This window comes from Oryctolagus cuniculus, chromosome 14 (genome assembly GCF_964237555.1).
Source record: "Oryctolagus cuniculus chromosome 14, mOryCun1.1, whole genome shotgun sequence".
Taxonomy (NCBI): Eukaryota; Metazoa; Chordata; class Mammalia; order Lagomorpha; family Leporidae; genus Oryctolagus; species Oryctolagus cuniculus.
The window spans coordinates 29,446,682-29,472,887 of NC_091445.1; the positions used below are offsets into that span (position 1 = coordinate 29,446,682).

Below are 26,206 nucleotides of genomic sequence, written 5' to 3' on the forward strand. Positions count from 1 at the left end.
CGGTAGCTCCACTTCCAATCCAGCTCCCTGCTAATGTGCCTGGGAAAGCAGCGAAAGATGCTCCAAGTGTTTGGGCCATTGCCATCCATGTGGGAAACCTGGAAGAATACCTGGCTTCAGATCAGCTCAGTTCCAGCCATTGCAGTCATTTGGGCAGTGAACCAGTGGATGGAAGACCTCTCTCTCTCTCTCTCTGCTCTGCCTCTCTGTAACTCTGCCTTTCAAATAAATAAATATATATTAAAAAAAAGAAAGAAATCATGGCACATGGAGAGCAAATGAAGAATTCCCATGAATAATTACGAATATTTATACAATTTATTGACCATCTGCAAGAACCAGTTTTTCTCCTACTTCCATATTTAGTCATGGTTTAATTTGCAGCAACATATTTTAAAGTATGGAAAAATTTTCCTTTGTTGCTCTTCTTGACTATTTCGTGCATCACTAACACATATTTTGCAGTTAATAATAACTTTCCAGACGAATTAGAATTTAGAGTTTAGCAAGTGTCTGTTTGTCCAGACTCACTTTGTTACAAGGAAGTGAACCTCAGAGTCACTTGATACACATACGCAGGTGTACTCACACAGTGGGATCCAAGGCTCTAAGCAGACAACCAGACTGTCCCTGGTTCTGGGAAGAAGGCTGCCAGTAGCTTCAGACTCCGTCCAGTCTCTCAGCAATCCCAACTCTGTCCCAATCATTCCAGTGAAAATCACTTAAAACAGAGTAACAGTTGCCTAAATCAATGCTGTCTTTGCCTGTGACAATCGTTTTGGAAAAGATAACAGAACACTTAGGTTGCCCTGTGCTGATTGTTCACCCTGAAGCTGAGACGAGGTCCAGTCCCAGAGGAATCGCAGCAAGTAAGGGTAGAGATGGCATGTTTCGACAAAAGTAAAAAGTTGACTAATGGGTACCATGCAGTGGTTAAACAGGAGTAAGAACTCTGGGTATTCTTGTGCATGGAACAATGACTATAGATAATAATAATATACTGTATGTTTTTCTAAAAACAACAACCAAAAATAAGGTAGAAGAAAGGATTTTGAAAGTCTTCATCATAAAGAAGTGAGAAATGTTTGAGGAGAAAGTTATGTTATTCCTGATTTGAACATTAGACAGTGTATGCATACATCAAAACATTATATGGTACCTCATAACCTCGTAAATCTGCACAACTTTTATGTGTCAGTTAACAATAAAAATAAACTTTGGCACAGGCATTATGTTGCACTGGACTAAGCTACCACATGGGACATTCCACACCACATCCCTTAGCAGAGTGCCTGGTTAGAGTCCCTGCTGGTCCACTCTTCGGATCCAACTTCCTGCTAACGCACATGGAAGGCAGACAATGTCTGTCCAAATACCTGGGTTCCTGCCACCCGTGGGGGATACCTGGATGGAATCCTGATTCTTCACTATGGCTCTGCCTGGCCCCTGCTGTTGTGGACATTTGGAGAGTGAAGCAGTAAATGGAAGCTCTCTCTCCCTCACCCCTCCTTCTCTCTCTGTCATCCTGCCTTTCAAATAAATAGTTTTTTTTAAATAAAAGTAAATTTACAAACTTAAAATTTATTTGTTTCAGAGATAAAGTATGAAGGTGGGCTATTGGCATGGCTAATGCAAGAAAAGAAGCCAAAAGAATACAAACCAGTCTTGCAATCCTTGCTTGGATGCTAGTTTTCTTCAGTCACCTCATTTAGCCACTTTTTAATCAATCAGTAAAAAAAATCAAAGGAATGCCATCAATATTAACCTGCAAAACAAGCCCTAATGCAAGCAGCTACAGAACTTTCAATGGCAGCCGTTTATACCCAGCAATTGAAGTACCATAGAGAAAACTTCATTAGCCTTCGATCATGCTCTTGGATGTACACTGGGAAAATATGAACTCTATGTCATGTGTGCATTCTGACCGAGGGTTGGGGAGGATTAATGAGACGCATTTAATTGACTGGAACAAAAAGGCCTGGACATTTGCAAAGAAAAGTTTCACTTAAATCATATTACCAAAAAATTGACATAAAAATGCAGCATCTCAGATTAATTGATAAACTTAAGGCACTACTTATAATTTATACCCATTTTAATGCCAATATTTCATCCCACTGTATCCTGTTCCTCACAATCTTAAGTTCGATATAATATGTGACAAATATTGAGATACCAAAGAATAGGTATTGTCAACGTTTTTTGTGCCATAAACTCCTTTGATACTTTGATGAAAATAATGGATACCATAGAATACTTCTAAAAATACTTCACATTAAAAAATCAATTTGTAGAATACAACTGAAACCAACTGTATAGAAGTAAAATTATCCAAAATTTTTGTAATTATAGTATTGTACTATATGTACATCTGTATTAACATATTACATAGAAATCAATATGCTGGGAGTATCATAGCTGATATTTTGAGATTCTGTAACTCAAATATGATATGAAAATATCTAATACTAATGTGGTTTGTGGCCCATATTCACAATTGAAGGAAATGTAAATTTCAGCTCAAGGTTACTGAAAATAAAGATGTAAATTTTCCCATCATCAGCCATGGACCTCTGCCAAAGGACACTTGGTCATGACTTGAGGAGAAAAGAAAACCCTGCAAATCACTGTAATAAGGCCTGCTATCCATCAGCTGGTGGGCCTGAGGCAATTTTCTTATTCATCTCTAGTTGATTCCCTGCTATATTTTCACAGGAGCAATTCCAAACTTTATTGCCCATTTCTATCCCAATCTTTGCTCCTTGTTGTTAACACTGCCTCCTACATTACTTAAAGAATGATCGCAAAATGTCATTAGTTTCCTTCCTCTATACCCTAAAATGTTTTGGAATATTCATCATTTTACCATTTTTTCTTTGTCTTAGGCAGAAAATGCCTGTCAGGTATGTAGGACTTAATGAGAGAACCAAAGAACATAAAGACAAGCTGAGACTATCGTCATATTCCTGTAACTAGGACTTACAGAAAAAGGAAGACACTATTAAAGATGAGCTTGGATTTCGGTGCCCCATCCCTTACTTAAGCCCTGGGTCTAAGTATGTGAGGATCCACCTTCTTTCATGAAAGACAATGCAGTCTGGGCCTTCGTATGGAACTGCGAAAATTCATTTAATTAAAAATAGAAGATGAAAAATGTGGCAAGATCCAAGTCTACGAGACACAACACAGTATGAAAAGGAGAAAGCATTAGGGTAGTGGAGAGCAGGATTCCAACAAGGACGCCGGCCCCTATCTCCCATCTTGCTGCTTCTCTGACTGTTTTCCAGTTTGTTGGACTGCTTCTTCCTGCCTTACATTGTCTATGAGGAACACGGTTCACATGAGCAAGAGGTTTATTTTTACTTATGGTTTTTTAATATTACTCATTTGGAGGCTGGCATTGAGGCACAGGGGGTTAAGCCACCATCTGCAACACTGGCTCCCCAAATCAGAGCACTGGTTTGAGTCCTAGCTGCTCTGCTTCCTATCCAGCTTCCTGATCATGTCGTGAGGAAGGCAGAGGAAGATGCCCCAAGTCCTTGAGCTCCTTCCACCCACATGGGAGACCCAGATGAAGTTCCAGGCTGGTGTCACAGACCTAACTCAGCCCTGTCTGTTGCAGCCATTGGGAAGTAAACCAGCAGATGAAAATATCTCTCTCTCTCTCTCTCTCTCCCCCTCTCTCTCTCCTTCTGCATTCAGATAAAATAAATCTTTTTAAAAAGTACCTAAAAGATCAAACTACTTTTTAAAAGATTTATTTTTTTGAAAGGCAAAATTACAGAGAGATAGAGGAAGAAAGAGAGATCTTCTGTCCACTGGTTCATTCTCCAAATGGCTGCAATGGCCAGAGCTGAGCCAATCTAAAGCCAGGAGCCAGGAGCTTCTTCCAGGTCTCCTACATGGGTGAAGGAGCCCAAAGATTTGGGCCATCTTCTACTGCTTTCCCAAGGCATAGCAGAGAGCTGGATTGGAAGTGGAGCAGCAAGGACTTGAACTGGCATCCACATGGGATGCCAGGCAGCGGCTTTACCCACTACACCACAGCATCGCCCCCCCAATAAGGTTTTTAAGTTCCCTACTTTATCCTCTTGCTCTGTCTAGGGTTACATATGCTCTGTACTCTCTCACACTTAGAGTTTACCAGCCCATATTTAAGGAATTGATGTCTTCCCAAGCACATATTTTTATTAAAATTGGAAACATTCATTTTCCAAATGAGTTCCCTGCATGGCCCCTTCCATTGACTCATACTGCTTGCTCTGTTGTTTTCATCTCAGTTACTCTAATGCTGATGTTGAGCCACCCTGATTTAAAAAACAAACAAGAGGAAAATAATTAGTTTATGTACTAAACTGGCATTTTGTTTGTTTATTTTCCATTTTAGAAGAGTTACTTTCCTCTCTCAGGTTTTTATTTCACTTAAATTATTTAACTTGATTTGAGTTTTTATCTCTCATTTAAGTTTTATTTAAACATTTCTCCTGTGCTGTGCTGCTCTGTGTTCAGAGCACGTGGAAAGACCTAAACCCATTAGAGGGAGAGACTATCTCTTATTCATCATTTTTATCTCCAGCATCTAATATCATGTCTGATACATGGAAAATACACAATAAATATTCCATGAATGAAAATAAGCCTAAGCAAAATGAATTAGGATGGAAGTCTCTTGGCAGAAAAGCAACAAAGTCAAATACAAATAAATTGATTGTGTGCAGCTTGGGATTATCCACCTAAATGGGATACATCCACTTAGTTACACAGGGCCGGTTTCATCAGAGATGGAGCTGCATATTCACCTGTGCAGATGTGTGGATATCGACATGTGTCTGTGTGCATAGACACCAGTCCCTGGGCATACGCTTTCTCCATCTCTACTTTCTATGCAATTACATCAGAAATATATCTTGAATGAAAAAGAAGCATTTTTGGTTAATTAGTGAAATAAAGTCTACCCGTGGGTAAGGTAACTTGATTTCTTAGATGCAAAAATGACTTAATTGTATATAATGTGTTTACATCTGGTTGATGCATACCAAAAAAGAAAGGTTTAGAAATACTACAGAAAATGTATATAAGATTCACCTAGGAAACTCAATTAATGTCTTCTTTTTGATTTTCATATAGTCAATGTAAAGCTATGGTGACATACTTTCCACTGGGTGTAAGCATTAGGGATCAGAGCACTGTATCAATAAAAAGATATACATGAGAGGCAGTGCTTAGAAAACTCAATCCCTTCACAGTCGACTGACATTTTGAGTCACAAGTGAGTCGGTCCAGTTACATAAAACATTGGCAGAGCATGTAGGAACTGAAGTGGCACTAACAGAAAAGTACAGCAAATGCTCCAAGTCCTTTTAATATCCAAAAGAGGTCAACCTTCCAGATGTTTCCACAGACTCATAAATAATTGACTACTGTTACAGTTACACTGCATTGTAATGGAATTAGACCTCGTGGCTAATACTAGTCGAGCAATATAAAATAGTTCAAATGAGGTGTAAGAAAAACTTAAAATCAGCTTGAAAAGTGCTTATGAGTCATATTCATATCCTTTTTATGACAATTTGTCTTTCTGGCCAATGTAGTATCTAGATAGCAAAGGTTCTCCAGTAATAAAGTTATTAAATAAGTACAAAATTACAAGTCATTTTTAATCTCTAGGCTGTCTCTGAGCACTGTAATGCATGTTGAATGTTTAGTCTGCTAGCAATACTCAGAGACTTAACACATAATATCCCCTCCTTTCTCTCTGAAGCTCACATTTATTTACTGAGTGTCTTCCTTTTTAACCCAGTTGTTGTCCAAAGGTCTCTGGAGACAACAGGCATTTAAAAAATTACCTGCTGTTGGCTTCTTTAAATCTCTGCCCCACTGAACAGTTCTGCCCTGGCTTTTATTTGTCACACCTCTGAGCACATTCTTCTCCAGTCAAACCTTAATTAGCATTTTGATTCAATAAAAAATGATAGCAGGTACCCACATGGCTATTTTATATATGTTTTTAAAGATTTATTTATTTACTTATTTGAAAGGCAGAGTTAGAGAGAGGCAGAGGTAGAAAAGAGAGAAAGGTATTCCATCCGCTGGTTCATTCCCCAAGTGGCCACAATAGCAGGAGCTGCACAGATCCGAAGCCAGGAGTTTCTTTCAGCTCTCCCACATGGGTACAAAGGGCTCAAGGACTTGAGCCATCTTCTACTGCTTTCCCAGGCCATAGCAGAGAGCTGGACCAGAAGTGGAGTAGCCGGGATTCGAACAGATGCCCCTATGGGATGCCAGTGCTGCAGGCGGTGGCTTTACCAGCTAGACCACAGCGCCAGCCCTGCTATTTTATATTTAGTGGTCAGGAAAACTTGCATTAATGAAGAGACATATAAGTTGATATTTGCATGATTAGAAGGAGCCCTATCTTAGCACCCCAACTTCCTGCTAATGTACCTGAGAGGCAGTATATTATGGCTCAAGTACTTGGGTTCCTACCCACCATGTGGGAGACCTGCATGGAATTTCTGGCTCCAGACTGCCCCAGTCCATCTCTGGAGATTGGGGACTTGGGGTGGAACCAGTAGATGGAAAATATCTCTCTCTCTGTCTCTCTGTCTCTCTCTCCCCCACCACATTCTGTATCCCCCTTTCTCCCTGTCACTCTGTCTTTCAAATAAATAACTAAATAAAACATAAAATCAAATAAATCATGAAAGAGCAAGGAGGAAGCAGATAGAGACACCAATGTAAGAGTATGCCGGTACAGTTCAAGGACAGATTTTAAAAAGCCAGTGTGGTTGAAGGGAGGTGAACTAGAGTCATGGGAGGAGAATAGAGGGAGTAGGAGAGGGCCTGAGCTACAAAACATGAAATTCAAGGTAAGGTATTCAGAATGCATTTTACATGAGATAGGAAAGCACTGAGAATTTTATGCAAAGGAATGGCATGAAATAATTTATATTTTTAAAGGAACATTTTGATTGGAACATAAATTAACAACACCAGGGTACTTACAAAAGTTTTGGGTAAAGTGGAATTAAAAATAAGATGTGGCCGGTGCCATGGCTCATTTGGTTAATCCTCCACCTGCAGTGCCAGCATCCCATATGGGTGCCAGTTCTAGTCCCAGCTGCTCCTCTTCCAGTCCAGCTCTCTGCTGTGGCCCAGGAAGGCAGTGGAGGATGGCCCAAGTGCTTGGGCCCCTGCACCCACATGGGAGACAGGGAGGAAGCACCTGGCTCCTGGCTTCAGATCGGCCATTTGGGGGGGTGAACCAATGGAAGGAAGGCCTTTCTCTCTGTCTCTCTCACTGTCTATAACTCTACCTGTCAAATAAATTTAAAAAAAAAAAAAGATAATTGGGGCTGTGCTGTGGCATAGCAGGTAAAGCCACCACCTGCAATGCTGGCATCCCATATGGATGCCAATTCAAGTCTCGACTGCTCCACTTCCAATCCAGCTCTCTCCTATGGCCTGGGAAAGCAGTAGAAGATGGCCCAAGTCCTTGGGCCCTTTGCACCCACATGGGAGACCTGGAAGAAGATCCTGGCTCCTGGCTTTAGATCGGCGCTGGTCCTGCCATTGTGGTCAATTGGGAAGTGAACCAGCAGATGGAAGACATCTCTCTCTCTCTCTCTCTCTCTCTTTCTCTCTCTTTCTCTCTCTCTCTCTGCCTCTCCTTCTCTCCGTGTAACTCTGACTTTCAAATAAATAAATACATAAAATCTTTAAAAAATAAGATTATATTGTTACAATAAAATTTGAAAGCCATGTATAGTTGTATTCTTAATGTACATTTTCCATGAGTTTATAGCAGAAACTTCACATGTGTAATTTCAATGTTTTTGCACCAAAACAATTTTCTTGTAATTCTAGTTTCCACAAACTTGTGTGTGTGTGTGTGTGTGTGTGTGTGTGTGTGTGTGTGACATAGAGAGAGAGAGATAAAGTGAGGGGAAGAGAGCAAGAGAGAGAAATGGAGTCAGCCAAGCTTGCTGATGGACTAGAGAGGCATGAAGGAGGGCCATATGCAATGTTTGGCTTGAGGAACTGAGAAGAGGGTCATGCACTTTTCCAACACAGAAGGAACTGGTGTGATAGCCAGAGCATGGAGCTCATAGTCAGAACTTGGTCCAGTGCCCAGGTCCCAGTGTGTGACACTTCATGTGGGTTAGAGTAAGGCCAAGAACCAGTAGAAAGCCTGAACTCAAGCAGGCCACCAGGACTGTTGAGTTTATCTGAAGTTCTCTGACAATTATTTTTCTCACTTGAGAGAAAATGGAGATAGCTATTGAGCTGGCGTTATAGTATTGTTGGAATGATTAAATGAGATAACAAATTATGTTCTAAACTATCAAATCCATGTGAGAGCTGATTTAGCATGGTCAATGGCCTTCCCTGCAGTCTGAAGATAACCATGTGCAGCCCAAGTGTAGTAACTCTGTCTCCAGGTCACCCCAACCACTCTGTCGGGTTTGAGCAACAAACCTGCATGTATTGCAGTAACACATCACCCTTACAGCTGATACCCACACTTCTTACTGCACTGAAGACATGAACACAATTACAAGAGAATTTCTCTACTTTTTCGCTCCCAAACTTTCCACCTTAGCAGCCGTGTATTGATGGGTAGGGGTTCTCCAGTGCAACAGGACCAACAGGACATGGCTGTGTGACTTACTGTGCGACATTCAACTGACAAGCACAAGACTGGCAGTTAGAGACTGGAAACCTAGGAAAGCAACAATGTGGTTCCAGTCCAAAGGCCTGCAGGCTTGAGCCACAGGAGCTGACACTTTGATTCTAAATTCAAAGGCAAGGAATAAGTCAATGTCCGTTTGAAGGCTGTCGTCAGAAGGAAATGCCCTCTTACTCATGGGAAGGTCAGCCTTTTTCTTCTATGGGACCCTCAACAGATTGAGTAAGGTGCACACACTCCAAGGGAGGCAATCTCTTCGTGGACTATTGACTCAAACATTAACTTCCTCCAGAAACACCCTCACCCAAAACTGTGTTTCACAAATGTCTGAGCCCCCTGCCCAGTGAAATTGACACATAAAATCAGCCATCATATTTTTTCTGCATCTTTTTCTCCTCTTACAAATTCACTGCAGATGCTTCTTGCTGAGGGCACACATTACTGGCTCTCAATCCAGTCACCCTACCCAAGGTCAGCACATCTGTAAATAAACTAAATATTTCAACACTACTCCTCACCACATACCAATCCCTGGTAATTTGTCCAGTAGCTACAGTCACAGGGTTGGTTAAAAAAAAAAGGCAGAATTTTGAGGACAATGAAATACATGATCTGAGATCGAACTGATATTTGAGAACTTAAAATGCCATCAAGTTAATCTTATTAAATGGAAGATCTACTGGGATCAGGTCATAAATGCAGTCCAGCCCCAAATCTGTTTAGAATGATTGCATTCTTATTTATAGTGAGTCCAACTGTGAGTTACAGTGGCTCTACCTGATTGTTGTTTACCTACAACCTTGAGAATATAGTCCAATAAAATTAATTTTGTAGGTGGAAAAACTCTCACACATCACCCTTAATGGTAGGAAAAGGTGGGTTATGGAGACGAGAATAAGTGGCAATTTCTGAAACCATCCACTGCACTCACTTACCTTGGCCCAAACAATACACTGAAAGCTATATGGTACTGCAGAAAGAATAGATAGGGTTTCGGGTATGAGCGCTTCAAACTCTTACTGCACTCAGGGATTGAATCTTTAATTTTTCCATTCAATTCACTGTACCAGATCTTAGAAAAAAATGTGGAATGAACCAAGTGCAGGTAAACTGGGGAGAACTTTCCCAGGTTGTAGCCTCAATCATAGGAACCATACCAAATATGTCCTCATGAGAGCAGATCCTCTACCACTCTCTTCCACTTTGTTTACCTGTTGATCTTGTGGCAAATGCTTTCTTCTTAATCCCAAACAAGAGGAAAGAAGAAAGCAAATTATATTTGCATGGCAGACATAGTAGTTCACGGGCAATGTACTGTTGCAAAGATATTTTCTCTCTCCCCATTTTTATACAAATATGATCACAGGAACAAGATCATCTTGACATTTTACATGATGTCTGCAAGTCTACTAGGTTGATGACACCAAACGAATCAGATCTGGCAAGAAAGCAAGGAAAGTAGCCTGGGTACCCTAACACAATCCTTCTGTGGTGGTACGATGGAGATAAACCCACCAAAATTCCCGAGATCTGCCACATGAAAGACTTCAGGATGCAACGTGTGCTGGGATGTTGAGGGCACAGCCCCTGAAGTATAGCACAACTTGTTCCACTTTGCCCCTGAAACTGCTAAGAAAAAAGATGCAGTGCTTGGTGGATCACATTGGATTTTTGAAGCAAAATATACCCTACCAGAGATATGGTCATGCCCTCGATTTAAGTAGCCAGACTGGTGGATTGCTGATACCAGATTCCAGAGTCCTTGTTGGAATGTTGAATCATAATTTGGGGTTGATGCTTTAGTGTAGATGAATTCTTCATTACCTAGCTTTATTGTCTGTGTTCTCCTAGTAAAAGCTGCTCATTTCCATGACTGTATGTTCTGCACCCTGCACCCACCTGCTCCACTTCCAATCCAGCTCCCTGCTAATGTGCCTGGGAGAGTAGTTAATATATACCTGGGAAAGCAGCAGAAAATGGCCAAAGTGCTTGGGCATCTACTCCCATGTGGGAGACCTGGATGAAACTCCTGGTTCCTAGTCCTCATTGTTGCCACCATTTGGGGAGTGAACAAGCAGATGAAAGACCTTTTTTCTTTCTCTCTGTCCCCTCTTTCACTGTAACTCTGATTTGAAATAAAATAATTTAAAAAATATATTTCAGGCCTGCACCGCGGCTCACTTGGCTAATCCTTCACCTACAGCAAAGACACCCCGGGTTCTAGTCCCGGTTGGAGTGCCGAATTCTGTCCCAATAGCTCCTCTTCCAGTCCAGCTCTCTGCTGTGGCCCAGGAAGGCAGTCGAGGATGGCCCAAGTGCTTGGTCCCTGCACCCTCATGGGAGACTAGGAGGAAGAACCTGGCTCCTGGCGTCAGATTGGCGCAGCACGCCAGCCATAGTGGCCATTTGGGGGATGAACCAACGGAAAGGGAAGACCTTTCTCTCTGTCTCTCTCTCTAACTCTGCCTGTCAAAAAATAAAAATAAATAAATAAATAAATATTTTAAAAACTTTTAAAATGTGCCAAGGCAAACTGAATTTGTTGGAGTCATACCCCATAAAGAAGGGATGAATATACTAGATGGGCAGACATCATCATAGAGACAGAGGAGACATGAAGAAGTAAGGGAACATGACACCTGCAAAAGAACACAATACTCCTTCAGAATTAGAACCTGAATTGAAGAAAATCATGAACTGACATGACACAAAATTCAAAATAAGGATTTTAAGAAAATTCAACAAAATTCAAGGGAATACAGGTAGATTAAAGAAATGAGGAAACCAACAAGTTAGTGAGGAGCTAGAACTCACTAAGAAGAATCAACTGGAAATTTTGGAGAAAAGGTCTTCAGTCAGTGAAATAAAAAAATATGATTGAGCTATAACAGCAGAATAGACCAAGTGGAAGAAAGATTTTCTGATCTCAAGGACAAGAATTTTGAAATAGCGCAAACAGAGAAAGCAATTACAAAGAATTTAAAAATTCTACATAAGCAAGTCTAGTACCTGCTAACACTAACCGATAGAATAAATAAAGGGGAGAGTGATCCAACATGGGAAGTGAGATACTCAGCAGACTCATAGAATGGCAGATGCCCTAAATAGCACTCTGGCCTCAGAATCAGCCCTAAAGGCATTCAGATCTGGCTGAAAAGCCCATGAGAGTATTTCAGGCATGGAAAGCCAAGACACTCTGGCAAAAGATCTCTGTGAGTGAGATCTCAGTGAAAAGAACAGGTCTTCAAAGAAGGAGGTACCTTTCTCTGAAGGGAGGAGAGAACCTCCACTTTGACTATGACCTTGTCTAAACAAGATAAGAGTCGGAGAACTCAAGGGGCTTCCATAGCCTTGGAAACTCATGACTGGAGCATAGGGAGATTACTGATGCCATAGACAGGAGTGTCAATTGGTAAAGTCAACAACAGGAGTCACTGTGCACTTACTCCTCATGTAGGATCTCTGTCATTAATGTGCTGTGCATTGAGATTTAATGCTATAACGAGTACTCAAATAATATATTTCACTTTGTGTTTCTATGGGGGTGCAAACTGTTGAAATCTTTACTTAATGCATACTAAACTGATCCTCTGTAAAAAAAAAAAAAAAAAAAAGAAAGAAAAGAATAGAAACTATCAACTCCCAACTTGACTCTCACTGGGATTAAACATGACAATAGGTCTGATCTGATTTCATCATCATTAAAAAAAATCATCTATTATTTTTCACTTTATGTTTCTGTGTGGGAGCAAACTGTTGAAATCCTTACTTAAGGTATACTAAGCTGATCTTCTGTATATTAAGATAATCGAAAATGAATCTTGATGTGAATGGAAGGGGAGAGGGAGTGGGAAAGGGGAGGGTTGTGGGTGGGAGGGACGGTATGGGGGGGAAGCCATAGTAATCCATTATTCGTACTTTGGAAACGTATATTCATTAAATAAAAGTTAAAAAAAAAAAAAAAAAAAAAAAAAAAAAAGAATTTAAAAATTCTATACAAAATATGGAATACCATTAAGCAACCAAATATTCATGTTATAGGTTTTCCTGAAAGAAAAGAAAAGGAAAAAGTCATTGACAACATGCTAAATGAAATAATAGTTGAAATTCCTCAGGTCTTTTTTTTTAAACTTTTATTTAATGAATATAAATTTCCAAAGTACAGCTTATGGGTTACAATGGCTTCCCCCCCATAACATCCCTCCCACCCGCAACCCTCCCCTTTCCCACTCCCTCTCCCCTTCCATTCACATCAAGATTCATTTTTGATTCTCTTTATATACAGAAGATCAATTCAGCATACATTAAGTAAAGATTTCAACAGTTTGCTCCCACACAGAAATGTAAAGTGAAAAATACTGTTTGAGTACTAGTAATAGCATTAAATCTCAATGTACAGCACACTAAGGACAAAGATCCTACATGAGGAGTAAGTGCACAGTGACTCCTGTTGCTGACTTAACAAATTGACACTCTTGTTTATGGCCTCAGTAATCACCCTAGGCTCTTGTCATGAGCTGCCAAGGCTATGGAAGCCCCCTGAGTTCACCAACTCTGATCATATTTAGACAAGGCCATGGTCAAAGTGGAAGTTCTCCCTTCAGAGAAAGGTACCTCCTTCTTTGATGACCCATTCTTTCCACTGGGATCTCACCTGCGGAGATCTTTCATTTAGATTTTTTATTTTCCCCAGAGTGTCTTGGCTTTCCATGCCTGAAATAGTCTCATGGGCTTTTCAGCCGGATCCGCATGCCTTAAGGGCTGATTCTGAGGCCAGAGTGCTGTTTAGGACATCTGCCATTCTATGGGTCTGCTGTGTATCTCACTTCCCATGTTGGATCGTTCTCTCCCTTTTTTATTCTATCAGCTAGTATTTGCAGACACTATTCTTGTTTATGTGATCCCTTTGGTTCTTAGTCCTATCATTATGATCAATTGTGAACAGAAATTGATCACTGGGACTAGTGAGATGGCATTGGTACATGCCACTTCGATGGGATTGAATTGGAATCCCCTGGTATGTTTCTAACTCTACCGTTTGAGGTAAGTCAGCTTGAGCATGTCCCGAATTGCACATCTCTTCCCTCTCTTATTCCCACTCTTATATTTAACAGTGATCACTTTTCAGTTAAGTTTCGGCACTTAAGAATAATTGTGTATTGATTACAGTATTCAACCAAAAGTATTAAGTAGAACAAACAAAAAAAAAATACTAAGAGGGATAACATATCAAGCTGCTCATCAACAGTCAGGGTGAGGGCTGATCAAGTCACTGTTTCTCATAGTGTTCATTTCACTTTAACAGGTTTCCTTTTTGGTGCTCAGTTAGTTGTCACCTATCAAGGAGAACAAGTGGTATTTGTCCCTTTGGGATTGGCTTATTACACTCAGCATAATGTTTTCCAAATTCCTAACAGGGATCACTTTTCAGTTAAAATTTAAACACCTAAGAATAATTGTGTGTTAATTACAGAGTTCAACCAATGGTACTAGAACAAAAAAATACTAAAATGGATAAAGTATTACATTGTACATCAACCGTCAGGACAAGAGCTGATCAAGTCACTGTTTCTCATAGTGTCCATTTCATTTCAACAAGTTTCCCCTTTGGTGCTCAGTTAGTAGTCGCCGATCAGGGAGAATAGATATTTGTCCCTTTGGGACTGGCTCAATTCACTCAGCATGATGTTTTCCAAATTCCTCCATCTTGCTGCAAATGACTGGGTTTCGTTGTTTTTGACTGCTGTATAGTATTCTATAGAGTACATGTCCCATAATTTCTTTATCCAGTCTACTGTTGATGGGCATTTGGGTTGGTTCCAGGTCTTAGCTATTGTGAATTGAACTGCAATAAACATTAGGGTGCAGACAGCTTGTTTGTTTGCCAATTTAATTTTCTTTGGGTAAATTCCAAGGAGTGCGATGGCTGGGTTGAATGGTAGGGTTATATTCAGGTTTCTGAGGAATCTCCAGACTGACTTCCATAGTGGCTTAACCAATTTGCATTCCCACCAGCAGTGGATTAGTGTCCCTTTTTCCCCACATCCTCGCCAGCATCTGTTTTTGGTAGATTTCTGCATGTGAGCCATTCTCACCAGGGTGAGGTGAAACCTCATTGTGGTTTTGATTTGCATTTCCCTGATTGCTAGTGATCTTGAACATTTTTTCATGTGTCTGTTGGCCATTTGGATTTCCTCTTTTGAAAAATGTCTATTGAGGTCCTTGGCCCATCTCTCAAGTGGGTTGTTTGTTTTGTTTTTGTGGAGTTTCTTGATCTCTTTGTAGATTCTGGTTATTAACCCTTTATCTGCCGCATAGTTTGCAAATATTTTTTCCCATTCTGTTGGTTGTCTCTTCACTCTCCTGACTGTTTCCTTTGCAGTACAGAAACTTCTCAATTTGATGCAATCCCAATAGTTGATTTTGGCTTTGACTGCCTGTGCTTCTGGGGTGTTTTCCAAGAAGTCATTGCTGGTACCTATATCTTGCAGGGTTTTGCCAATGCTCTCTAATAATTTGATGGTGTCAGGTCGTAGATTTAAGTCTTTAATCCATGTTGAGTGAATTTTTGTGTAAGGTGAAAGGTAGGGGTCTTGCTTCATGATTCTGCACGTGGAAATCCAATTTTCCCAGCACCATTTATTAAATAGACTGTCCTTACTCCAGGGATTGGTTTTGGATCCTTGACCAAATATGAGTTGGCTGTAGATGTTTGGATTGATTTCTGGTGTTTCAATTCTGTTCCATAGGTCTATCCATCTGTTTCTGTACCAGTACCATGCTGTTTTGATTACAACTGCCCTGTAGTATGTTTTGAAATCTGGTATTGTGATGTCTCCAGCTTCGTTTTTGTTGTACAAGATTGCTTTAGCTATTCGAGGTCTCCTGTGTCTCCATATGAATTTCAGCACCATTTTTTCCAGATCTGAGAAGAAGGTCTTTGGTATCTTGATTGGTATTGCATTGAATCTATAAATTGCTTTTGGGAGAATGGACATTTAAAAGTTTCAATTCAGCAAGAAGACAAAACAATCGTAAACATTTATGTACCTAACACAACTACCCAGATATATACAGAAAATACTATTAGACAATATACCAATCACTCAGACAATAAAATCCATAATAATACATCAGAGTTGAAACATACTATCAAGCAAATGGACCTAATAGAAATGTACAGGACATTTCAGCAATGGAATACACATTCTTCTCAGCACGTGGAACATCTTTTAGAATAGACCACATATTAGTCTACAAATCAAGTCTCAGCAAATTTAAAAAGATTGAAATCATACCATGTATCTTCTCAGACCATAAAGGAATAAAACAAGAAATCAACAAGAACAATAAAACACTCATGAATCCTTGGAAATTGAAAAACATGCTACTGAATGATCATCGGTCACTAAAGAAATTAAAAAGAAAATAAGAAACTTTCATGAAATAAATGAAAATGAAAACACAACCTATCAAAACCTGTGCAATACAGCAAAGGCAGTATTAAGAGAGGAGTTCATAGCATTAAGTGTTTACATTAAAAAAAAAAGTCTCAAATTAAATATTTATTGATGCATCTTGAAGATTTTGAAAAATAAGAACAAATCAAACCCAAAATTGGCAGTAGGTGAGAATAATAAGGGTCAGAGCAGAAATAAATGAAATTGAAAATAAAAATACAAAAGGTCAACAAAACAAAAGGCTGTTTTTGAGAAAATAAACAAAATAGATAAGCCTCTAGCCAGACAAACAAATTAAAAACAGAGAAAAAAACTCAAATATAAAATTAGATATGAAAAAGAAGACACTACAAACAACACCACTGAAATGCAAAGGACCATAAGAAACTACTTTGAAGACCTATATGCTGATAAACTGGAAAACCTCAAAGAAATGGGTAAATTCCTGCATTCATATAGCCTGCGAAGATTAAGTCAAGAAGATATAGACAATCTTAACAGACCTATAACAAAAAATGAAATTGCAGTAGTAATCAAGGAAGACTTTTCCATCAAGGAAAAGTTTGGTACCTGATGCCTTACTACTTTATTCTAGAAAACACTCAAAGAGGAAGTAACTCCAATATTCTTCAAACTTCTACAATATCGAAGAGCATAGAACTCTTTTTATGAAGTCAGCATTACTTTGGTAATAAACTCAAACAAACACATGACACAAAAAGAAAACCACAGATCTATATCCTTAATGAACATAGATGCAAAGATCACCAGCAAAATACTAGCAAACTGAATACAAAATGACATCAGAAAGATCATACATCATGATCAAGTGGATTTATCCCAGAAATGCGAGGGTGGTTCAATATTGGCAAGTCAATAAATGTCATAAATTACATCAATAACAAGAGAAACAAACACCATATGATCATCTTGCCACCAGAAAAGCATTTTATAAGATTCAATACACCATCATGATAAAAATCCTCCACAAATTAGGTATAGAAGGAACATTCCTCAAAATTACAAAGACTGTATGCCCCTACCAACAGCCAATATCATACTGAATGAGGAAAACTGAAAGCATTTCCCATCAGATCTGGAAAAAGCAAGAATGTCCACTTTTACCATTATTATTCGGTACTGGAAAATCAGTACTGGAAATTTTAGCAAGAGTAATTAGGGAGGAGAAAGAAATAAAGGGCATTAAACGTGGAAAAGAGGAAGTCAAATTATCCATGTTTGCAGATGGCATGATGTTGTACATGGAAAAACCTAAACACTACACCAAAAAGCTGTTAGAATTGATAAACAACTTACAACTAAGTTACAAAATAAATATACCCAAAAAAGAAGCTTTTTTGTGTGCTAATGATGAACTCACAGAAAGTGAAATGGGCTGACGCCACGGCTAAATAGGCTAATCCTCTGCCTGCAGCGCCGGCACACCGGGTTCTAGTCCCCGTCGGGGCACCGGATTCTGTCCCAGTTGCCCCTCTTCCAGGCCAACTCTCTGCTGTGGCCAGGGAGTGCAGTGGAGGATGGCACAAGTCCTTGGGCCCTGCACCCACATGGGAGACCAGGAGAAGCACCTGGCTCCTGGCTTCAGATCAGCGCGGTATGCAGTCCACAGCGCGCTGGCCGCAGTGGCCATTGGAGGGTGAACCAACGGCAAAGGAAGACCTTTCTCTCTGTCTCTCTCTCTCTCTCACTGTCCACTCTGCCTGTCAAAAAATAAAAACAAAAAAAAGAAAGTGAAATTAAAAAAAAATCCCATTCACAATAGTCACACAAGAAACCAAATATTCAGGAATAAATTTAACCAAAAAAGTAAAAGTTATCTACTATGATAATTATCAAACAGTAGATGAATGGATACAGAAACTGTGGTACATTTATACAATGGAATATTATGCAGTTGTGAGAAAGAATGAAATTCTACTATTTGCAACAAAATAGATGCAACTGGAGGACATCATGTTGAATGAAATAAACAAGACCAGAAAGACAAATATAACATGCTCTCCCTTATATGTGGGAGCTAAAATTTAAAAAGCAAGCAAAATAAGAGACAAAAAAGAAAAAATGTATTGATATTGCTGCAAAAATAGCTTTGTAAAACTTTGTTTTATAACTGTCAAACCAATGATTAAGAATCTTGTACTACTATGATTTTAATTGTGATTACTTTAAAATTTACTGTATATAGGTGAAATGGTCATTTTTCCATTCAAATATTGTTTACAGCCATTGCCTATATTCCTACTTTTTGCTTTTTACTTGTTAAACTTCTTATTGGGTGAAGTATCAAGTCTTTTCACTGTAATGTAATTTTAAAATATGTTATCTCAAAGACTAAATAAATGGAATGAGGAAAAGAAAGAAGGTGGGAGAGAGAGAGGGAAGAGGGGAATACCATTATGTTCTTAGAATTGTGTCTACAGATTACATTGAATCTGGTAAAAAGTAATTTAAACTTAAAAAAAAAAAAAAGAAACTGCATATACCATAAAAAAGATTAGGGATTACTAGTTATTTAGTATAGAAGAATATAAAGTAAATAACTTAATATATCAGATTATAAGCAATATTATTTGCAAGAGATAATTTAACCTGAAAATGTACATAGTTTCAAAGTTAATTAAAAATTAGGTACTTAGATCTCCGGAGAAGTTATGAAGTACAGCCATTCTCAAGTTCATAAAAACATCCTTTCTACATGCTCCTTGGTTCAGTCACCAGAAGATCATGGTGGCCGAGGTGTATAACTGACCTTGTTACATATTCATTCCTTATTCATTCCTATAACTCGGCAGAGGCAATTGGCCAGTTACCTTGTATCTGTGGTTTCTGTGGATGTGAGCTGATGTGCCATGCTGGCATATTCCTTCTACTTTCCAGACTTAGAGTGCAATGAACAACTGTTTAAAGCTTCTGCTTAAAAGTGCTGACAGTAATATTCTGTTGTGTCACACAGCAGTCAGACACACCAAAGTCTGAAACTGTGTTTAACAAAATCTGACTTCGTTTATCAAGAAAGCAATCTTTCCCAATCTATTTTCAATGTTAAATGACTCTACTCAAAGATATATATAATATATATATATTTCATATATATATTTCATATATATATATATTCTTCATAGTTCTTTGCTGACTATAATTAAGTTTTCATTTTTCCTTTCAAATTTTAGAGAATTTCTGTTATGATTGTATTGGTGGAGAAAGCCATCAAAACGTCATCAGTCCATACTGTATTCTCAGTCAAGAAGCTTTCTATGATGTTCTGTTACGGTCACTATCTCCAAATTAGCTTTGTTGCCAGTCCATTCCCAACAGAAATTCTTTTTTTTTAAGATTTATTTTGTTTATTTGAAAGACAGAGTTACAGAGAGGTAGAGATAGAGAGAGAGGTCTTCCAGCCGCTGGTTCACTTCCCGGATGGCCACAATGGCCAGAGCTGCAATGATCCAAAGCCAGGAGCCAGGAGCTTCCTCTGGGTCTCCCACGTGGGTGCAAGTGCCCAAGGACTTGGGCCATCTTCCACTGCTTTCCCAGGCCATAGCAGAGAGCTGGATTGGAAGAGGAGCAGCAGGGACTAGAACTGGTGCCCATATGGGATGCCTGAGCTTCAGGACAAGGCATTAACCTGCTGTGCCACAGCACTGGCCCCAACAGAAATTCTTTGAGCATCAGTTTCCCAGTAATTTTAATTAATTTTTGTGATAAATGAAGTATTTTGCTTTTAAAAAAATGTATTCAAAAGTTAGAAAGACAGTTAAAAATTTAGGAAGAGAGATAAAGACACAGGAACAGAAAGCAGAACTCCCATCCACTGATTCACTCCCCCAACTGCCTGCAATGGCCAAGTGCTGATCAGGGGCTAAAGCAAGGATCCAGGAACTCAAATCAGTGTTCCAGGTGGGTGGCAGGGACCTAACCACTTGAGCCATCACCTGCTGCCTTCCAGGAGCTGTATTAACAGGCTGCTGGAAACAGGTCTCAGAGCCACAACTCAAAACCAGGTACTCCAATGTGAGACATGAGCATCTTAACCATAGGCCAAAACCCCATGATGAATGAAGCATTTTAAATACTCATAGCTTTCTGTAAATCTACTTCTTATTAGTTAACACTTGACAAAGTTTGTTATGTTAAAGTTTTATTTATGATTACTTTTGGTCAATTATTTGAGAAAAACGTCAAAAGGTGAAAAGGAGATATTTATCAGTGTCTTTAGTTCAAGCTCATTGTTTTTGAATTGTCACAATTCTGTCTAATATCATATCTCCATATATTTATAGATAGATACAAACATATTGCAAATGAAATAACCCACCCGAGATCGCAGACACCTGAGCTGCTCCTTCCCTTGACTTCAGATGGCATTGAGGCCTCTGTTTCCAGGGTGTTTCCTCCTGTTTGTGTGCAGCTCCGTGCTTTGCCAGTGTTACTCTTTCGCGTTGTGTACTGGTGTAATAGAAACCTATCATTTCCTTGAAGTTATATTATTTTACAGAAATAGAAGACAGAATTGTTCTCTTAAGGGAAAAATGAAAACCCATACAATAAGTTTAAACAAAAGTTGAGGGTTTATTGCAGCCACGAAAATCAGAGCCAAGTGTTCAATTGCTGGTGTTCACCACCATCAGTCGGGATTTCAGAAAGAGCTCATCTTGTCGATAAACTTACTAGCCTTTATGGTTTTCACTATAGCCAAATTTCCTTAACCTTTGGCATTGGCTCCTAAAATCTCTCTTTCAACTTCATGTACTCTGAAGCCTGTTGCCAACTTATTACATGGCATTGTAATAATTTACATCATTAGATACTGGGATGAAAGACACATAGTTTAAAAATCATGTAAGATTCACTTTCTTTTTTTTTTCTCTTCTTTTGTTTGCTTCTCATTTAATACTGCACAACACAGAACCCCAGAGCCATAATTAAATCTAAATAATTCCTCTCCATGTTTCCTGTGTAACCATCTATCAGACCAAGCCCCTCCAATACATGCTTGAGCTAATTTGTATAAAGCGATTTTTTTAGCAGGTGATTTTTTAAGTACAGGCATTCAAATGAAGGAAATAGGGGGGAGACACTCCAATATAAAGACATTGTGGTCCTACTCTGATCATTAGACGTTCTCACCACCAAATCTTCCTTGCAAGAATTCTACTTCAGTTGTCCTATCCCTACTCACTGCTAAACACACTACATACTGTCATAGACATGGAACACTGCCCATTCCCTGTGATTCCTCTATTTAAAAATGCTGTCTCTCACTCCGAGTCTTGCACTAATTAACTCTATCCAGGTTCCAGTGATAAACAGGGGAACCAGGAGGAGTGCAGAAACAGATGTTCACTATCTTGGGCCAGGTTCCCACTCCAACTTGCTTCATTCTTCATAGTATCTCTTCCTCCTTGAGATCAGTCCTTCTTGATATGGAAGACCCTCCTTCTCTATAATATCCTACTCTGTGGATCAAACCTAGATGTTCTCTCTTCTCCCTCTGTTTCTTTCAGCTTCTTCATAACAGTGGGAATTGATTTCCATATTTCCTATTAGAGTGAAGCACTTTTATTCCATCCATATGTACACATTTTTAAGCATTTGTGTGTACTTTATCTTCATTCATGAGAAAACTTACTCAAATTGGAAGAGTCCATTCCTGACCACTGCGTGAAGGAAATGAGTGAAGACACCACACCCTCAGGAAAGATGCAAAGAACCTCAGAGTAGACTAGGCATTAAGTTAGACTTCTTTACACGTACACTATCTCATTTAATCCTCAGATCAGAAATGTAGGAACTGGCATGATTATACATAAATGCTAATTTCCAAGAGGAAAAAAAAAAGATTTGAGGCTGGTCTTCTAACTAAATCCTATGCTTTTATATTAACAACTGGGCTTCTTAGTACTCAAAGTAGTTAAAAAAATAATGCATGTTAATTACACATCAAAGACTTATTGAGTTCACATCAAAAGTCTCTTATCAGTGGGAACCTCGGAAGGCCATGGTTGTAGGTCTGTAGGATGTGGAGCAATAGCAACTCCATCCCCACACTTTGAGTTACTTCCCTCCCACATTTAGCATTATCAAAGTACCCTAATAAGCAAATCTGGCTCCATAAAAATGACATTGTAGTTACACTTGCTTGGTTGTTGAACAGCAGTTACAGTGTAATTAGTGCCACTTAGTGGAAAGCGTTACCGAAGTGCATATCGTTATTAATCAAACTCCAATATAAAGCTAGCTCCAGTAATAATGAGTGCAATTATGGGCTGATGAACTGTTAAACTTGAAAACTGACCCTAACCAAATTTTCTTTCTTCAGAAAGTCATAAAACTCAAAGAGCTGAAAATCACTTTATTTCTCTGGGCTCCCTTGCCACAAAAACAACCTGGGAGATATTTTCTCATGTTCCATGTTTTATAATTTCATGCACACTGAAGCTTCTAAAGTGGTGTGAGGATTGGAAAATGTGACCCATAAAGATAGGGTCAACGCTAATCTGAACCTGACAAGATTTGATTCAGCCCAGACACTACCTTCCAGCCAATGTGGAATCTGATGCAATCGCTTTGGCAGAGTTTCACACACACACACCAACATCAAACATCAAAAATATTTGTTGAGCCTGAATTAGCCAACAGGTAAATTCAGGTGCATGATGAAACACTTGTTCCTTTAAAAGTACCTGACAAACTCCCCACAGACTTAGTAAGATCGTAAGATTCCCAAGTTGGGATTCACTTAATCTTGCAATGACTACTTGAGAAACCTTTCATGGCATCTACACTCCGTAGTGTTAGAAATCATGTTTACAGTTTATATAATGGGTGACGTGTTTAAAGCATGGTGTATTGCCTGGCCTCATTTCAGCCCCACAAATCGTTCCACTTACACTCTTTTGTAAATGAAGTAGCCTTGCATTTCCCCAGCAATCCTGGGAATGTTTTCTCACTCTTAAAACGTCCTGAATGCTTCCGCAGGTGCATGAGCTGGCTGTCTCACATTATCTGATCGCCGAGGCAGAAAGTTCCTGCACGGAATCATGGGTTTGCATTTTCTGTGTGCTGTCAGGATTGGAAAGGTTTATCAAGTGAATAGATATCAATAAAGAGAATTGAAAGAATTTGCTAGATCAGGCACTCCTGAACCATGTCCAGCAATGTATAGCCTTGCTGATGTGAACTGAGTTTGGAATAAGGAAAAAATGCAGAAGGGGGAGAAATAAAGAGAAAAGAGAATTAAAGACTAAATTTAATTGCATGATCTTGTGGCTAGGGATGAAAACAACATTAAAATGGAAGCAAACATGTAGAAATGGAGTCGAGAGAATTCTGTTATTTTTACCCCACTGATACCCAAAGAATTAAGCCAAACTCTAACAGGCACTCAACAACCTTCTGTGATTTGGCACCAAGCTCTTGTGCCAGTCCTTTGTCACACATCAGAGCAAGGGCCTATTCCTGGATTGATAAATACATCTTCTGTTAGGCTTTCCTTGACTCATTATTGCACATTATTATAAAAGCTTCTTACAGCAACATTCTCGCGTTGGGTGTGTGCTTGCTATCTGGAAGGTTCTGCCAAGAGAGGGAGGAGGATGGGGAGAGGAGCAAAGGGCAGAACCACCAAGGGAGAGAATTCAGCTCAATTCCTCTGATTCAGTCTCCTCTTAACAACTCTCACTATGCCTCAGCATAATCAATAATTCCAAATGCATTCACCAATAATGTTCTCGATCTAGTAGGCTCAGATGGGCACCATTTCCTTACCGGCTAAAGAAACAGATGAAAAGCTTTTTAAAGACAAGAATGTTAGCTAAATTACCCCCATTGCAATATAGTTATTTCCCTGTCGTGTTTCAAATGTTTTCCACTTTATGAATTGAGTTACTTTGATTCTGAAGCTATTCCCAGACAAAAACCTTCCATTTATCTGAGACACACTCATTTGCAATATGCTTAAATAAATGCACATGCACATATTACTCACATATATCTGATGCACTTCAGAAAACATACTTTAAAAACAAGACATATTATAGTTTTAATCCACCATTTAGCCATCAATGTTTCTGAAAACAATCCCTCCCTCTACTCTCTATTATTAAATTTTAAATACTTCAAATAGCATCATCACTTTCAAATTGTATATTTATTGTCGTGCAAATTTTGTAAAATTTTCATAACCTTTTTAATTGGAATGTTTTTTATTGCTACTAGAAGTTTTGTAATGATTGTGCCTTTCAAAACGGTCAGGTTCTCTGTGGAGACCATCAGAAATCCTCCTTTTTGGCCCTCTACATTAGAAAGTCCTCAAAGTACTCAAGGAAAGACACACTTAGCAAGGATTGTCTTTATCTGAATAGCATATTCTGTCAAAGAAATACCATCTGCTAATGGTGACTTTGCCTTCTACACAAGTGAGTATTTTTTATTGGTGCCTGAGCTGCACATACTTGGCTCTTCACTTCCCAAAAACATTGTTGATTGAAGCAATTTCTGTATTTTATAAAGAGGCAGCAAACAAAACTCATACAGATTACATGAAAAATTGGGATTGCCTTGGATGAAAAATTAAACCAAAGTGATGGCTCCATTAACGTGCATTTAAGAATTCAAGTGATTACTGCATCTTGTATAGAGATCTCACTTTTATATATTCAACATGTTTTTTCCCAACATTTTGATTTCAACTTTAAAAATAATTTTATTATTGGAAAGCAACAAAATTTAGAGGAATACAAAGAAAAAATAATCATCACCCATAATAACACCATCTGGAACTAATCCTTATATTTATATTGTCATATTTCCTCACAACTGTAAAAGAAAAATTAGTCTGTTGTCATACTCACAGGAACTCAAATAATCCTATTGCATATAAACAAAATTTAAAAATCACCCCAACTCGACCACCAAAAATTACCATTATTATAATATTATAAATATTTCTCTAGGCAAATAGCATCATCCCTAGGTATCTGTAGGGTTTGGAAACAGCACCCCCCTTGGACACCAAGCTCTTTTATTGAAAATGGCACAGGGACGGTGCCGTGGCACAGAGGGTTCAAGTGCCACCCGGAGTCCTGGTTGCTCCATTTCCAATCTAGCTCTCTCTGCTAATGTCCCTGGGGAACCAGTGAAAGAGATCCAAGTGCTTGGGCCTCTGCCACCCACATAGAAGACCCAGATGAAGTACTTCACTCCCGGCTTTGGCCTTGTCCAGAGTAAGTCATTAAAGCCATTCGAGTAGTAAACCAGAAGATGGACAGAGTCTCTCTCTCTACCTCTCAAATAAATAAATAAATGTTTTTAAAAAGAAAAAATATAAAGGGCAAGCATAGCATGCTGGCCTCAAGCACTGGACCTGTGAAGAGTGTGCTATGTGGCAGTGAGAGACTTTGGCAGGCATGGCTCCTGGTGTCCCAGCAGCAAAGCTGGGATTGGCAAAGGTACCCAGGCACCTAGATGGGCTTAAAATTGCTGGGTTTGCCATTTGGCCACTGTGGACATGTGGAGGGCCATGGTAGATCCTGGCTCGGAGCTGAGAAAAAGCCGAAGGCAGCTACCGGTGCTGGGAAACTGATGTGCGATGAACTGGCCATGGAGCCGCTTGAGGCGGGGCTGGAGACCCCTTCAGGAAGAATAGTTTTCTTCTAGATGGCTTCCCTCAAGGGGCTCAATGACCTCATGGAAAAGAGGGACAGAACTTTGAATCTGTAACTGAATTCAGTATCCCAGACTCCCTGCTGACCCCGAGAATCACAGAGAGGCTGATTCACCCTACAAGTGGTCATTCCTACCAGGAGGAATTCAACTCCCATGGGAACCCATGAAAGATCACCTCCCTGGGGCACCCTGATCTGTGATCAGATGATAATGAGAAGGCCCTGAAAATCCACCAGATGCCTGCCATACTTAGACCACCCTGCTTGAGTAACACAGGAAACAGGACCTACTCTGCCATAGTGTGTCGCAAACCCCTGATGTCATATCTGTGTGCGTCCTGGCAGCCTTCTCCAAAGCCGCATCACAGTAA

General features: G+C 39.4%; 1 pseudogene; it reads left to right on the forward strand.

The window, feature by feature from the left end:
- Positions 1–751: 751 nt before the first annotated feature.
- LOC127492806 (adenylate kinase 2, mitochondrial pseudogene) lies at positions 752–26,206 on the forward strand (annotated as a pseudogene).